The 16,189-nt window shown below is 40.5% G+C and overlaps 1 protein-coding gene across 1 annotated transcript in view; it reads left to right on the top strand.

The window, feature by feature from the left end:
• Positions 1 to 16,189, top strand: part of LOC122812307 (complement C3-like) — a 2,177,376-nt gene that overhangs the window by 1,579,079 nt on the left and 582,108 nt on the right. The window lies entirely within an intron of this gene.

Genomic DNA, 16,189 nt, shown 5'->3' with positions numbered 1-16,189 from the left:
ACTTTCAGTGTGGCTTGTCCCTACTGGTGTATTCCCTAGGAAGATGTTCAGGGTGACTAGTCCTTGTTGGTGTATTCCCTTGGAAGAGTTTCAGTGTGACTAGTCCCTGTTAGTGTATGGCCTAGGAAGACTTTCAATCTGACTAGTTACTGTTAGTACTTTCTCTTGGAAGTCTTTCAGCGTGACTAGGCCCTGTTGGTGTATTCCCTACGAAGACTTTCAGTGTGACTAGTCCCTGCTGATGTATTCCCTTGGAAGACTTTCAGTGTGACTAGTCCCTGTTGGTGTAGTCCCTAGGAAGACTGCCAGCATGACTAGTCTAGGTTGGTGTATTCCCCAGGAAGACTTTCAGAGAGACTAGTCTCTGTTGGTGTATTTCTTAGGAAGCCTGTCAGTGTGTCTAGCCACTGTTGGTGTCTTCCCCAGAAAGACTTTCAGTATAACTAGTCCCTGTTGGTGTGTTCCCTTGGATGACTTTCAGCGTGAATAGTACCTGTTGATGTATTCCTAAGGAATACTGTCAGTGTGACCAGTCCCTGTTTGTGTACTCCCTAGTTAGACTTTCAGCATGCCTAGTCCCTGTTGGTGTATTGTCTAGGAAGACTATCAGGTTGACTAGTCCTTGCTGATGTATTGCCTAGGAGGAATTTCAGTGTGACTAGTCCTTGTTGGTGTATTCCCTAGGAAGACTGTCAGCGTGAGTAGTCCCTCTTTGGTGTATTCCCTAGTAAGACTTTCAGTATGACTAGTACCTGTTGATGCATCCCCTTGGAAGATTTTCAGTGTTACTAGTCCCTGTGGATCTATTCCCTAGAAGACTTTCAATCTGACTAGTTACTGTTAGTACTTTCTCTTGGAAGTCTTTCAGCGTGACTAGGCCCTGTTGGTGTATTCCCTACGAAGACTTTCAGTGTGACTAGTCCCTGCTGATGTATTCCCTTGGAAGACTTTCAGTGTGACTAGTCAATGTTGGTGTGTTCCCTAGGAAGACTGTCAGCATGACTAGTCCCTGTTGGTGTATTCCCTGGGAAGACTTTCAGTGTGACTAGTCCCTGCTGATGTATTCCCTAGAAAGACTTTCAGTGTGACTAGTCAATGTTGGTGTATTACCTAGGAAGAACTTTAGCGTGACTAGTTCCTCTTTGTGTATTCACTAGGAAGACATCAGGCATGACTAGCCATGTTGGTGTATTCCCTAGGAAATTTATCAGTGTGACTAGTCCCTGTTGGTGTACTCCCTAGATAGACTTTCAGTGTGATTATCAGTGTGACTAGTCCCTGTTAGTGTATTCCCAAGGAAAACTTTCAGCGTGACTAGCCTCTGTTGGTGAAGTTCTGTGGAAGTCTTTCAGTGTGAGTAGTCCCTGTTGGTGTATTCACTAGGAAAACTTTCACTGTGACTAGTCCCTAATGGTGCATTCCTATGCAAGCCTTTCAGTGTGACTAGTCTCTGTTGGTGTATTCCTTAGGATGACTTTCAGCATGCCTAATCACTACTGATGTATTCCCTAGGAAGTCTTTCAGTCTGACTAGTCGCTGTTGATGTATTCCCTATGAAGACTTTCAGTGTTACTAGTCCCTGTTGATGTATTCCCTAGGAAGACATTCAGTGTGACTAGTCCATGTTGGTGTATTCCCTAGGAAGACTTTTAGTGTGACTAGTCCCTTTTGGTGTATTCCCTAGGAAAATTTTCAGTGTGACTAGTCCATCTTTGTGTATTCACTAGGAAGACATCAGGTGTGACTATCCATGTTGGTGTATTCCATAGGGAGATTTTCAGTGTGACTAGTCCCTTTTGGTGTATTCCCTAGGAATATGTACATTGTGACTAGTCCCTGTTGGTGTATTTCCTAGGAAAATTTTCAGTGTGACTCATCCCTATTGGTGCATTTCCCTGGAAGACTTTCAGCGTGACTAGCCTCTGTTGGTGAAGTCCCCTGGAAGACTTTCAGTGTGAGTAGTCCCTCTTATTCTCTAGGAAGACTTTCTGTGTGTCTAGCCCCTGCTGGTGTATTGCCCAGGAAGACATTCAGCGTGACTATTCCCTGTTGGAGTATTCCCTAGGAAGACTTTAGGTGCAGCTACTCCCTGTTGATGTATTCCTTAGGAAGACTTTCAGCATAACTAGTCCTTGTTGATGTATTCTCTATGAAGACTTTCAGCGTGACTAGATCCTGTTGATGTATTCCCTAGGAAGATTTTCAGAGTATCTAGCCCCTGTTGGTGTATTCCCTTTGAAGGCTTTCACTGAGACTAGTCCCTGTTTGTGTACTCTCTAGGAAGCCTGTCAGTGTGACTAGTCCCTGTTGGTGTATTCCCTTGGATGACTTTCAGCATTACTAGTCCCTGTTGATGTACTCCCTAGGAAAACTTTCCGTGTGACTATTCCCTGTTGATGTATTCCCTAGGAAGACTTTCAGCATTACCAGTCCCTGTTGGTGTGTTCCCTAGGAAGACTTTCAGTGTGACTAGGCCCTGTTGGTGTATTTCCTAGGGAGACTTTCAGTGTGACTAGTCCCTGTTGATGCATTCCCTTGGAAAAATTTCAGTGTGGCTAGTCCCTCTGGTGTATTCCCTAGGAAGACTTTCAGTGTGACCAATCCCTGTTGGTGCATTCCCTAGTAAAAGTTTCAGCGTTATTAGTCCCTGCTGGTGTATTCCCTTGGAAGACTTTTAGTGTAACTGGCCCTCTTGGTGTATTGCCTAGGAAGACTTTCTGTGTGTCTAGCCCCTGCTGGTGTATTGCCCAGGGAGACGTTCAGCGTGACTAGTCAATGTTGGTGTGTTGTCTAGAAAGATTTTCACTGTGACTACTCCCTGTTGATGTTTTCCTTAGGAAAACTTTCAGCATAACTAGTCCCTGTTGATGTACTTTCCTGGAATACTTTCAGTGTGACTAACCCCTGCTGATGTATTCCCCAGGAAGACTTTCACCATGACTAGTCCCTGTTGGTGTATTCCCTAGGAAGATTTTCAGAGTGACCAGCCCCTGTTGGTGTATTCCATAGGAATACTTTCAGTGTGACTAGTCTCCCTGTTGGTGTATTTCCTAGGAATACTTTCAGCTTCAGTAGTCCTTGATGGTGTACTCCCTAGGAAGACTTTGATTGTGACTAGTCCCTGTTGGTGTATTCCTTAGGAAGACTTTCAGGTGACTAGTCCCTGTTGGTGTATTCCCTAGGAAGGCATTCAGCGTGACTAGTTCATGTTTGTGTATTCCCAAGGAAGATTTTCAATGTGAATTCCCTAGGAAGGCCTTCATTGTGACTAGTCCCTGTTGGTGTATTCCTTAGGAAGACTTACACTTTGACTAGTCCCTGTTTGTGTATTGAATAGGAAGGTATTCAGTGTGACTAGTCCTTATTGGTGCATTCCCTTGGACGACTTTCAGTGTGACTAGTCCCTCCTGGTATATTCCCTAGGAAGACTTTTCGTGTGTGTAGCCCCTGCTTGTGTATTGCCCGTGGAGACTTTCCATGTAAGTAGTCCATGTTGATGTATTCCTTAGAATGGCTTTCAGCATGAGTAGTCCCTGTTGATCTATTCCCTATTAAGATTTTCAGTGTGACCAGTTCCTGTTGGTCATTTCCTAGGAAAACATTTAGTGTGACTAGTCCCTGTTTTGTATTCCCTAGGAAGACTTTCAGTGTGACTGGTCCCTATTGGTGTATTCCCTAGGGGAACTTTCCATGTGTCTAGCCCCTGTTGGTGTATTGCCTAGGAAGACTTTCAGCATGACTAGTCCCTGTTAATGTATTCTTAAGAAGACTTTCAGCATAACTAGTCCCTGTTGGTGTATTCTACTGGAAGACTTTCAGTGTGACTAGAACCTGCTGATGTATTCCCTAGGAAGACTTTCTCCATGACTAGTTCCTGTTGATGTATTCCCTAGGAAGACATTCAGTGTGACTAGACTCTGTTGGTGTATTCTCTAGGAAGACTTCCACCGTGACTAGTCCCCATTGGTTTATTCCCTTAGGGAGATTTTTAGAGTGAACAGTCCCTGCTGGTGTATTCCCTAGGAGGACTTTCAGTGTGAATAGCCCTGTCGGTGTATTCCCTAGGAAGACTTTGAGCATTACTAGTCCCTGTTGGTGTATTCCCTTGGAAGACTTTCTGTTTGACTAGTCTATGTTGGTGTATTCCCTAAGAAGACTTTCAATGTGACTAGTCCCTATTGGTGTGTTCTCTAGGCAGACTTTCATTGTGACTAGTCCCTGTTCGTGTATTCCCTGGGAAGACTTACAGCGTGACTAGTCCCTGTTGGTGTTTTGCCTAGGAAGACTTTCAGTGTGACTAGCTCCTGTCAGTGTCTTCCCTAGAAAGACTTTCAGGGTGACTAGGCCCTATCAGTGTATTCCATAGGAAGACTTACAGGGTAACTAGTCCCTGTCAATGTATTCCCTAGGAAGACTTTCAGCGTGACTAGTCCCTGATGGTGCATTCCCTAGAAAGACTTTCAGGGTAACTAGTCTCTGTCAGTGTATTCCCTAGAAAGACTCTCAGCGTGACTAGTCTCTATTGGCATATTCCGTAGGATGTCTTTCAGTGTGAATAGTCATTGTTGCTGCATTCCCTAGGAAGTTTCCAGAGTGACTAGTCCCTGTTGGTGTATTCCCCTGGGAAAAGTTTCAGTGTCACTAGTTACAGTTGGTGTATTTCCTAAGAACACTTTCAGTGTGACTAGTCCTTGGTATATCCCTAGGAAGACTTTCAGCATAACTAGTCCCTATTGGTGTATTCCCTAGAAAGACTTTCAGTGTGACTACTCCCTGTCAGTGTATTCCTAAGGAAGACTGTTAGTGTGACTTGACCCTATTGTTGTATTCCCTGGGAAGACTTACAGCATGTCTAGTCTCTGTTGGCATATTCCCTAAGAAGACTTTCAGCGTGACTAGTCATTTTTGGTGCATTCCCTTGAAAGATTTCTAGAGTGACTAGTCCCTGTTAGTGTATTCCAGTGGAAGAGTTTCAGTGTCACTAGTTTCTGTTGATGTAACCCCTAAGAACAATTTCTGTGTGACTAGTCCTTGTTGGAGTATCCCTAAGAACACTTTCTGTGTGACTAGTCCTTGTTGGTGTATCCCTAAGAAGACTTTCATCGTGACTAATCCCTATTGGTGTATTCCATAGGAAGATATTCAGTGTGTCTAGTCTGCGTTGGTGTAGTCCCTAGGAAGATTTTCTACTTGACTAGTCCTCCCTGTTGCTGTGTTGCCTAAGTAGACTTTCAGCGTGACAAGTCCCTATTGATGTACTCCCTAAGAAGACTTTCAGCGTGACTAGTCCCTGGTGGTGTAGTGCCTAGGAAGACTTTCCGCATGACTAGTTCCTGTTGGTTTATTGCCTAGGAAGACTTTCAGCATGACTAGTCCCTGGTGCTATATTCCCTAGGAAGAATTTCAGCATAACTAATCCCTGTTGGTGTATTCCTTAGGAAGAATTTCAGTGTGACAAGTCCCTGTTGGGGAATTCCCAAAGAAGACTGTCAGTGTGACTTGTCCCTGTTGGTGTATTCCCTAAGAAGACTTTTAACCTGCCTAGTCCCTGTTGGTGTGTTGCCTAGGAAAACTTCCCGTATGACTAGTCCCTGATGGTGTATCCCAAGGAAGATTATCATCAGTCCCATTTTCCCAATTTTTACATGGGATCTGGGTGTTATGTCATCTGTTGCCATGTCTATCTCTTGATTCAATGCCACTCCCCTATCTTTTTTAACGGTCATCCTGAATTTCACAGATTCTGTCTCGTGCAATCTATCCAACCATCTCTTTGGATACTCTTCTGGCCGCTTGCTTCCTTTCTGTCTCACCCAATTCTTTTTCAACAGATCATCACCTGCTTTCCTGGACATGTGCCTGAGCCACCTTAATCTGTTCTATTTGATCTTCTCTAAAATTAGAAGTGCATTTGTTTCTGCTCTGATATCCTAACTTCATCATGTGTCCCACTGACTGGAGTTTTGGTTGCCATGTTGTTTCTGGGAGATGGTATGGTGTTAAAATCAACTGTGGAGTGGTTTAGGCCATGAAAACTTCATCTTTTTCCTACATTATTGGTTCTGAAATAAATAAATTAATTGTTATCGTTTTTCTTAATAGTAATATTTTCCGCTGCAAAATCATAATTATTCCATGGGTAGCAGTTATCTTTTTTATCACAGCCCTTTATTTTTTTTTTTGGTTGTTGGGAAAGTTTCAAAGATGAAATCAAAAAAAGTTTATTTTCCTGATAAAATAAAGACTGTCACCTCTGGAACCTTAATACCAAAACGAACAACAATTTTATCCCATTCCTCATATGGTCTATCTGTCTGTCTGTCTGTCTAAAGAAAGAATTTGATTGAATTTAATCCTTACCAAGGGTTTCATTCTTTGTTGAATGACTTTTCCACTGTATTTTCCAGATCTACCTGCTACTGTGGCCACTGCATAGAACTTTTCTCAAAGGCATGTCCATTATTTCACCACTTAAAGCCTCCATATCAATAATATCCCACATGGTCTTTGTGTTTTCAAACCTGCCAATGTTCACTTTGCCATCTACCTCCTCCTCTCTGTTCCTAACAGTACCCCATTTAACAACTGAATCATCTGCCAGCACAGCTGGTTGAACAAACCCATGAACAATTCCCATCCGACAACTCTTCTGACAGAAGAATTTTAATTTTAACTTTGTTGCTTGTGAAGCACAGTCATCCTAAATGGTATCCTTCTCAAAATAAATTTTGCTGAAAAAGCACTTCAGACTCAATAACATTTTCTCACTTTCCTGGCTTCCTTCCCAGTGTTCTCTGTGCCAGAAAGAGTAGGAGTCATTTATAAATATATATATATATATATATATATATATATATATATATATATATATATATATACAAGAATAACATTTATTTATAAAATATTTACATATTTACAAATATTTCCATATGTACGAATAAATAATTATACAAATCTGTTTACACATACTCATAATTTCCTTTACAAACATGCTAAATTTTTATCCCTATTAGAACCCCACTGTTTTTTACATAATCACCATCTAATTTTACTTAATATTGTTGCTAAAATCTATTTACCATTAAACATAATTTAATTTATTCTTTCATTCCAAATAATTACAAAAATAGCGGCAAACGAACGCTAGTAACTGCAGACCGAAACTCACCAAAAAAAACACAAATTAGCCACCTTCCTATATAATACGATGTGTGAGCAGTCTTCAAGAATGTTCAAATGGACAAATGGCAAATTAAACACCTCCAACTACTTTGCAAAAACAAAGCAATACGCTGTCACAAACAGATGTACATGGTATCCAATACTATCCAACAGATTGTATCCACAGAAACAATGTGAAACCAAGTTTCATTTATTTAAAAATGTAGCATGAATAGGTTAAGTGCTTTCACTCACACAAAGTGAGCTTCATCAGAACAAGCCAAACACTAATTCAAAGTGTTTAAATAATTTGTTTGGCGCCAAGTATCTTAAAGTGGCAACACTCTGATTACAACATATCTGACGTGTCAACTCAGAAAACACATTTATAAAACCCTATAACCATCACTATTTGCATAGCCTTATATAAATAAATATATATCTCTATGTTTAATATAAAATTATTAAAATAATAGCTATGCATCTATGTCATTAAATGTAAAATTACATATAAAATATAAAATTCTATCTAGTGCATACATTAAAATAACACATGTACCAACATAGGGGTAATCGAACCTAGTATACATCAATTATCTATTACATAAAAGTGGTTTGATGGACATATGGTCGCTCAGACCAGGTGGTGTAACTGCATATGTTAATAGTTGCCACCAAACTTCTTTATATGCAAGTAAATTTCTATAATCGCCACCCCTAGGATCCATTCATATATTTTCCAAAATGGAAAATTTAAATGTATGTTCTGATCCTAATTTCTCTATGTGTCTATAAAGTGTGTTATTCATATCCTTAGTCCTAATACTATAGAGATGTGCATACATCCGTTTTTTGAAATGCCTCTCAGTTTTGCCAATATAGTATCCTGGACACGCTACGCATTTAGCTAAATAAATGATATATTTTGAATTGCAATTGCCCTGTTTGAATCTAATTCTTGTTTTATTAATATTATTCAGGACTATACCTTCATCTTCATTAATAACATAATATTGATTACAGCAACCACATTTTAAAGTATGCTTAGTGCTGTAAACTGTCCCAGAATCCCCTGAACCTCTTTCCAACAAACATTTTAGGTTTTTCCCATTTTATAAGCAAAATCTGGTCTTAAACCCAATATGTCCATGGAATCCTGGTCCACCATCAACACATTCCAGTATTCTATAAATATGTCTTTGATTTTATTTATATGTGGTCTATATTCAAGGACACAGGCCCTACTATAAACTTCTAAATTCTTCGTGCAATTCTTGTTGTTAACCACTTCAACACTATTCCTGTTAAGACCTAATAATGGAGTAAATTTCTTTCCCCATTCACTCATTACATACTCATTAACCTCTCTCATAATATTGTAATCATAACCTCTTTCTCTGAACAACTCTGTAATGTATCCAAGTTCACTTAACATATCTGTAAATTCAGAAGTCATCCTCACAGCCCTTATACATTGTCCCTTATAAATATTTTGCATCATTTTTTTAGGGTGATTGCTAGTGTATTCTAAATGCGAGTTGCTAAAAGTCTCTTTCCTATGAATTCTAGACTTAAAGCCTTTTATCTGTGTTAGTAACAAGAGTGTCCAAATATGGTACAGCATCACTACTGCTAGTAAATGTAAATTTCAAAAATTCACTACTGTTGTTCAAAAATTCCATGAATTCATTAAATGTATCTTGATGTCCATCCCATAAAATATAAATCTCATCTAAGAAGTGAGAGTAATATTTAATGTTGTTTTCATAAAATGCACTATTGAATATGGTGTTCTCCTCCCAATCAGGCATTACCAAATTTGCAAATATGGGGGCACAAGCCACCCCCATAGCAACACCTTTAGTTTGTCTAAACAGCTCACTTCAAAATAGATTTAATTGTGATCAACAACTATAGACATTAGTTCTAGTATCAGACATGTTTTGTCCCATGCAAGGTGACTGTGTTTCCTAAGACTATTGGTAAATGCTTCCATTCCCTCATCTTTTGGTATGCATGACAATAAGTCCACCACATCAATAGATACAAATAAATATCCCTGTTTCCATATGTCCACTGGATAGTTTTTTAAGACTTCCCAAGAATCCTTAACCATATGTTTTACTTCTCCATATAAATGCTTGAGCAAGTTATCTACTAATACCCCCAGTAGAAATGTTTTAGACTTACTGCCTACTATTATTGGCCGAAAAGGTGGATCCTTAATGTCTTTATGAATTTTTGGAATGTCTACTATAGTGGTCATTTTAGGATGTTCAACCTTAAGAAAATTGTATGTATCCTCAGTTATTCGTCTAACCAATAAAAATTCTTCTATATGCAGGTCTATTCGCCTGTATGCTATATTCATTTCATTGAGAGAGACCGTTGCATAATTCCCAGATGCATGAAGAATAGCATGCATTTTGGAAATATATTCCAAGTTGTCAAATATAACAACACCACCTCCTTTATCAGGTTTCATAACCCTTATGTTGTTTTTAGTCCTTAACTCTTTAAGTGTCATTTGTTCTTCATGAGAAAGGTTACTTCTCATCCTCTTCTTAATCTGATTTTGTGTCTGATAAATCTTCTGTGTAACCAATCTATCATAAATTTGAATATTAGGATTCATAGGTGGAATAAATGTGCTCTTTTTCTTAACACCTCCTGTCTCACGTGCAGGTTCGTGAGTATTTTTCTTAAATAAAAAAGCTAAGTTCAGTTTCCTAATGTATAACTTAAATTCAGTTAGACAGTCAACCAGTCCAAAATTAGAAGTAGGAATGTACTTCATTCCCTTCGATAGTAACCTAAAATATGATTTGTCCAGTGGAGTATGTGTGTAGTTATACATTTTAAATTGGTTCTAATAATGAATAACTCCATCTGTCACAATGTATTGATCATTATTAGATTCTTCATCTGTCACAATGTCTTGATCATTATTAGATTCTTCATCTGTCACAGTGTCTTGATCATTATTAGACTCTTCATCTGTCACACTGTCTTGATCATTATTAGACTCTTCATCTGTCACAATGTCTTGATCATTATTAGACTCATCTGTCACAATGTCTTGATCATTATTAGACTCTTCATCTGTCACAATGTCTTGATCATTATTAGACTCTTCATCTGTCACAGTGTCTTGATCATTATTAGACTCTTCATCTCTCACACTGTCTTGATCATTATTAGACTCTTCATTTGTCACAATGTCTTGATCATTATTAGACTCTCCATCTGTCAAAATGTCTTGATCATTATTAGACTCTTCATCTGTCACAATGTCTTGATCATTATTAGACTCTTCATCTGTCACAATGTCTTGATCATTATTAGACTCTTCATCTGTCACAATGTCTTGATCATTATTAGACTCTTCTTCTGTCACAATGTCTTGATCATTATTAGACTCTTCATCTGTCACAATGTCTTGATCATTATTAGACTCTTCTTCTGTCACAATGTCTTGATCATTATTAGATTCTTCATCTGTCATAATGTCTTGATCATTATTAGACTCTTCATCTGTCACAATGTCTTAATCATTATTAGACTTATAATGACTCTTCATCTGTCACAATGTTTTGATCATTATTAGACTCTTCATCTGTCACAATGTCTTGATCATTATTGGACTCTTCATCTGTCACAGTGTCTTGATCATTAATAGACTCTTCATCTGTCACAATGTCTTGATCATTATTAGACTCTTCATCTGTCATAATGTCTTGTTCATTATTAGACTCTTCATCTGTCACAGTGTCTTCATCATTATTAGACTCTTCATCTGTCACAATGTCTTAATCATTATTAGACTTATAATGACTCATCGTCTGTCACAATGTTTTGATCATTATTAGACTCTTCATCTGTCACAATGTCTTGATCATTATTAGACTCTTCATCTGTCACAATGTCTTGATCATTATTAGACTCTTCATCTGTTATAATGTCTTGATCATTATTAGACTCTTCATCTGTCACAATGTCTTGATCATTATTAGACTCTTCATATGTTATAATGTCTTGATCATTATTAGACTCTTCATCTGTCACAATGTCTTGATCATTATTAGACTCTTCATCTGTCACAATGTCTTGATCATTATTAGACTCTTCATCTGTCACAATGTCTTGATCATTATTAGACTCTTCATCTGTCACAATGTCTTGATCATTATTAGACTCTTCATCTGTCACAATGTCTTGATCATTATTAGACTCTTCATAGGTTCATAGGTTCATAGGTTCATACTAGGCTATCTGCCCGAGGGCATTTACAAGCCTAGCCCATAGTTTTGTGGCTTACGCCACCCCTTTAGTATGGGGAACTATACCCATTATTTTGCTGTGCCTCTGTTGAGCAGTGACACTGAGGTAATCCCTGGGGTATATCTGCGATCTCCCATCCATTGGTCAAGATTTCTCTTGAACAAGGCCAGCGAGGTGCTCTGCCTCACATATACCGGGATTTTATTCCACAGCATAGGGAGTCTTTGGGTGATGAATCTATCCCTCCAGCACGTCCTATTAATAGCCGTGTCGAGGTTTAAGTCTCCGCCCTTGTGGCTCTGACGGATCTAGATTTTTTGAGGTGAAGCATATTCATCAAATCTGGGTTTGACATGGCCTTGTATGTTAGGCAAAGGTCACCTCTGAGGAAGCGGTAAGCGACTGAATAGAGCTGGAGTTCTTTCAGTCGGGCGCATAGGACAGATGTTTGAGACCCTTTATCCTTTTGGTGAGGAACTTTTGTGGCCTCTCCAGCTGCTGCAAGTGTCGGGTCAGATACATTCCGAATGGGGCATTGTACTCAATCATTGGTCTGATGAGTGATGAGTATAGGGAGACTATGACCTCCCTTGATCTAGATGAGAATCCCTTCATGATAAGGTGGGCAATGTAGAAGGTCTTCCTAACTACTTTAGCTACATGGGTGTCGAATGACAGACTACTATCAACCTGGGTCCCCAGGTCCCTGATAACTTCTTCTGTGCTCAGTGGATTGCCACCTATTTGGTAGCTAGGGGTAACCCTGTTTTTCCCAAAGGGTATGACTATGCATTTTTTGGCATTTAACTTTAGGCCATGGCTCTGGCACCAGTTATCCATTTCTGTGAGACCCTTCTGAAGGATATCTGTGTCAGATGTGTTTTCTACTATGGCACCCAGTTTGCAGTCATCTGCAAACTTTGTCAGCCATAACCCTCCTGTGTTTGCTTGTACTTCGGAAAAGTAGATGCCAAACAAGAGTGGGCCCAGGACTGAGCCCTGTGGTACACCACTTGTGACAGGCTTTGAGTCTGACATGGCGCCAGCAACTCTGACCCTGTGGGTTCTGTCACTCAGCCAGTTTGCAACCCATCTTGTGATGTATGGGTTAACATTTAAGCTGATGAGTTTTTCAATGATACCCGAGTGGGGTATTGTATCGAAGGCCTTCGCCAGATCGAGGTAGGCTGTATGGACTGCCTTTCCCTCATCAATGGCTTTGGTGACTGTTTCGAAAAAGTCAACCAAGTTTAGAAGGCATGATCTGCCTTTGACAAAGCCAAACTGGGATGGATCCAAAGTCTGCAAATTCCCTATGTCTTTATTTATGAGGTCCATTATGATCCTCTCCATGGCTTTGCAGATAAGGCTTGTCAAGCTAATGGGCGGTAATTTCCAGGGTCGGTGGAGGCACCGCCTTTGTGAAGTGGGACCACAGTTGCAGTGCGCCACTTCCTGGGTACGTATCCAGAGGTAAGACTATGATTAAACAGCTGTCCTAGCTGTTGGTTTAATTCCTCGTTGAGTTCGTGGAGCACACAGCCGGGGACACCATCAGGTCCCATGGATGCTGTGTTTTTTGCTTTGGAGAGAGCAGTTCTCACTTGGGCATTGGAGATGTTTGGGGGACTGCAATCGCTTGGTATAGATATCTCTCCTTTTGGGGGGGGGGGGAGAAGTTTGCACTGAACCTGTCAGCCAGTATGTTGGCAATGTCTGTAGGATCAGTAATCTTCACATCATTTTGAACTAGTTCTGAGCATATCTGGGAGTTTCCTCCCAGGTTTCTAACATAGCTAAAGAAGGCCTTATGATTGTCTTTTGAGTCTTTAGCTATTTTTCCTCTCAAAATTTGCTTTGGATGATTTTATGAGAGCTCTTAGTTTTTTACTTATAGTGATCAAGGGTGTCTTACCTTTTAAGGATTTTGCTCTATCTTGTAGTAGCTTCCTCCTTTTGTTGTAGAGTTTGTTTATGGCTGGGGTCCACCAGACTGGACGCTTGCCTTTGGAACAAAGAGTCTTTGTTTTGCTTGGGATTGCCTTATCCATGCAGTCCTGCAGGTGCTGGTAGAAGGCATTTGTAAGTGATTCAGCGGCTTGAGTACTGTTTTCCACGGCTCGGGGCCTTAAAGGATACCACACTAGTCTTTAGTAGTGTCAAGTGAGCTGTCGCGAAGTTCTTTACTGTGGTCTTTGTTGTTTCCGGTGGCGGTGGGATAAGGTCCTCCAGCAAGATTAGTCTGTGATCTGATCTCACCAGTGAGGGGTATACTTCGGTGTTGAACATTGTGCTCCCATGTTCGTGATGATGAGATCAAGTATGTTTTCTCCTCTTGTGGGGATGGTGACTAGTTGTTCCATGGCATTTGAGTTTATGAATTCCAGGAACTTTTGGGCTAGGGTGTTTGGGCTTGAGTAGTGTTCCCAGTCTATATTAGGGTAATTGAAGTCACCTAGTATGATGGTGTTTGGTGATACATTTATCCCCTCTAGTGTTTTCAGGAAGGCCATGTGAGGTTCCTGAGTTTGTGAGGGTGGCCTGTAACATGCTACAATTTGCAGAGCAGTCTTGCCTATGGTTAATTGCACCTGGATGGTCTCCGATGCATAGTGCGTTGCCACCAGTCTTGAGGTGTGGGTGTCCTTGATGAATATGGATACCCCCCCTCCTTTCTTGGTATTGTCCGGATTTTGGGCCCGGAACGCATGATAAGAGGTAAAACCTGATAGTGCTGGGGTGCTCTCAGGAGACTTGAACCAGGTTTCTGTCACTGCACAGACATCGATGTTCTCCATACTGAGAAGGGGCTCGAGTGCGTGCATTTTGAGATTTAGACTTCTGGCATTGAGCAGCATTACCCTTCGTTTTTTTCCTTTTTTGTGTTCTAGGGTGGTAGGTTTAGAATTTGAGCCTTGCCTAAAAAAGGCACTATGGGAGTGGCAAGAGCCTTTGCCAATATCCGGAATCCCAGGGGTGACAGGTGCAAGCCGTCCCTTGCGAAGCAGCGTGGCTTGTCCAGCATGTCATCCCAGGCAGACAGACATTGGATCCCCTTTGAATGACACCAGAGTTTAAGCCAATTGTTAAAGCTGATCATCTTATCTCTGTATTGTGGCATCATTCTTGGTGAAGGTAGGATACTGCTCAAGGTCAGGGTCATACCTGCCTGGGCTACATAATCAGAGAGCTCCTCAATGTCTCTTTTCATGTAGTCCAAGGAGATACGTCTCAGGTCGTTTACACCAGCGTGGACAATGACTGAGTTGTATTTGTACCTGCTGTTGAGAGACCTGAGTGCTTGCGTTATGTGGCGGATTCTAGCGCCCGACAGGCAGCTTACTGTGACCTTCTCCTTACTCAGTCTGGTGAGCGGGACGTCAGTGTGTCTGACTATGGAGTCACCAATGACTAGTGTGTCTGGCATTGTGTTTGGCCTTAAGGGCTGTGACTGTTTGACACTCTGACTGTGAGGTCTATGTGTTGCAGGTGTTGTGTTCTGAGGTGGTGGTTGTTTGGGTGTCTGCTTTGGTGGCCTCTGCTGTTTTGGTAGATTTTTGATCAGAGCCTTGCAAGTATGTCTTTGTGTGTTTATGTGTATGATTTGAGGTTGTGATGGTACTATGTGAGACTGGGTCTATAGTGTGTGTGGTAACCTTCTCCTCCTGACTGGTCTTGCCAGTCCTATGTTGAGAGAGCTCAGCCTCCAGTTTGGCCATATAGTTGCATCTCTCGCATGTATTTGTGTTTTGTGGGAGGAGGAGAGGGTTGTCTGTGTACATGAGGCAATTGTAACATTGCCTCAATATTCCCAGGTTCACCAGCTGAGCAGGAGAGGACACTAGCAACTGATCCCTCGACATGCTAGAAGGACTAGACAAAAAAACTTTAAAAGAGATTCCGGGGGACGTGGGTGACCGAGAAATGGGGGTTTGCCTTTTTGGGGTGCTATCTATAAGAATGCCGTATCAAGGTAATAAGTACTGTAGGAGCAAGTGCTAGGTTTAACAGATAGAGAAAAGTCTTCTTGGAGTCAAGTAGAGATGATCTTTTTAGGTATTAGAGAAAGTGCTAGTAACAGGGATGCTTAAAGGTAAGATTGAAAAGAATGCACTCTGCAGTGCGCACTAGAGAAGTTAGATATGAAAGTAGGTAACTTGAGTTTTACCTGTTTAAAAAGTTAAGGTTTAGTGGAGAGTTACTATTTTTAAAACAGCAAGATGGACTGAAAGGGGTGGTTACTTTTGTATTTTGGTACTATGAAATACTGTAGGATGGCCAATAAATTTAAATAATTGAAGGGGTGGGATTTCAAAAGTGATGGTTTTGTGATTACTCACATAAGCCAGTGAAAGTAGAGAGAAATGAGATATATGGTCAGATTAACATAAGAGGCGGGCAACTAGAAAGACAGTGGTATTTAACAAGACAACTTAAATGGGTGGGAGGGAAAAAATTCTGCCTGACTCAGAACAGAGAGAGCTGTTACATCTTTCACAATGTCTTGATCATTATTAGTCTCTTCATCTGTCACAATATCTTGATCATTATTAGACTCATCTGTCACAATGTCTTGATCATTATAAGACTCTTCATCTGTCACAATGTCTTGATCATTATTAGACTCTCCATCTGTCACAATATCTTGATCATTATTAGACTCATCTGTCACAATGTCTTGATCATTATAAGACTCTTCATCTGTCACAATGTCTTGATCATTATTAGACTCTTCATCTGTCACAAT

Source organism: Protopterus annectens, chromosome 9.part0 (genome assembly GCF_019279795.1).
Source record: "Protopterus annectens isolate FY-2018-M chromosome 9.part0, PAN1.0, whole genome shotgun sequence".
Classification (NCBI taxonomy): domain Eukaryota; kingdom Metazoa; phylum Chordata; order Ceratodontiformes; family Protopteridae; genus Protopterus; species Protopterus annectens.
The sequence above is the reverse complement of the archived record's forward strand: the minus strand, read 5'-3'. Positions and strand labels throughout refer to the sequence as shown.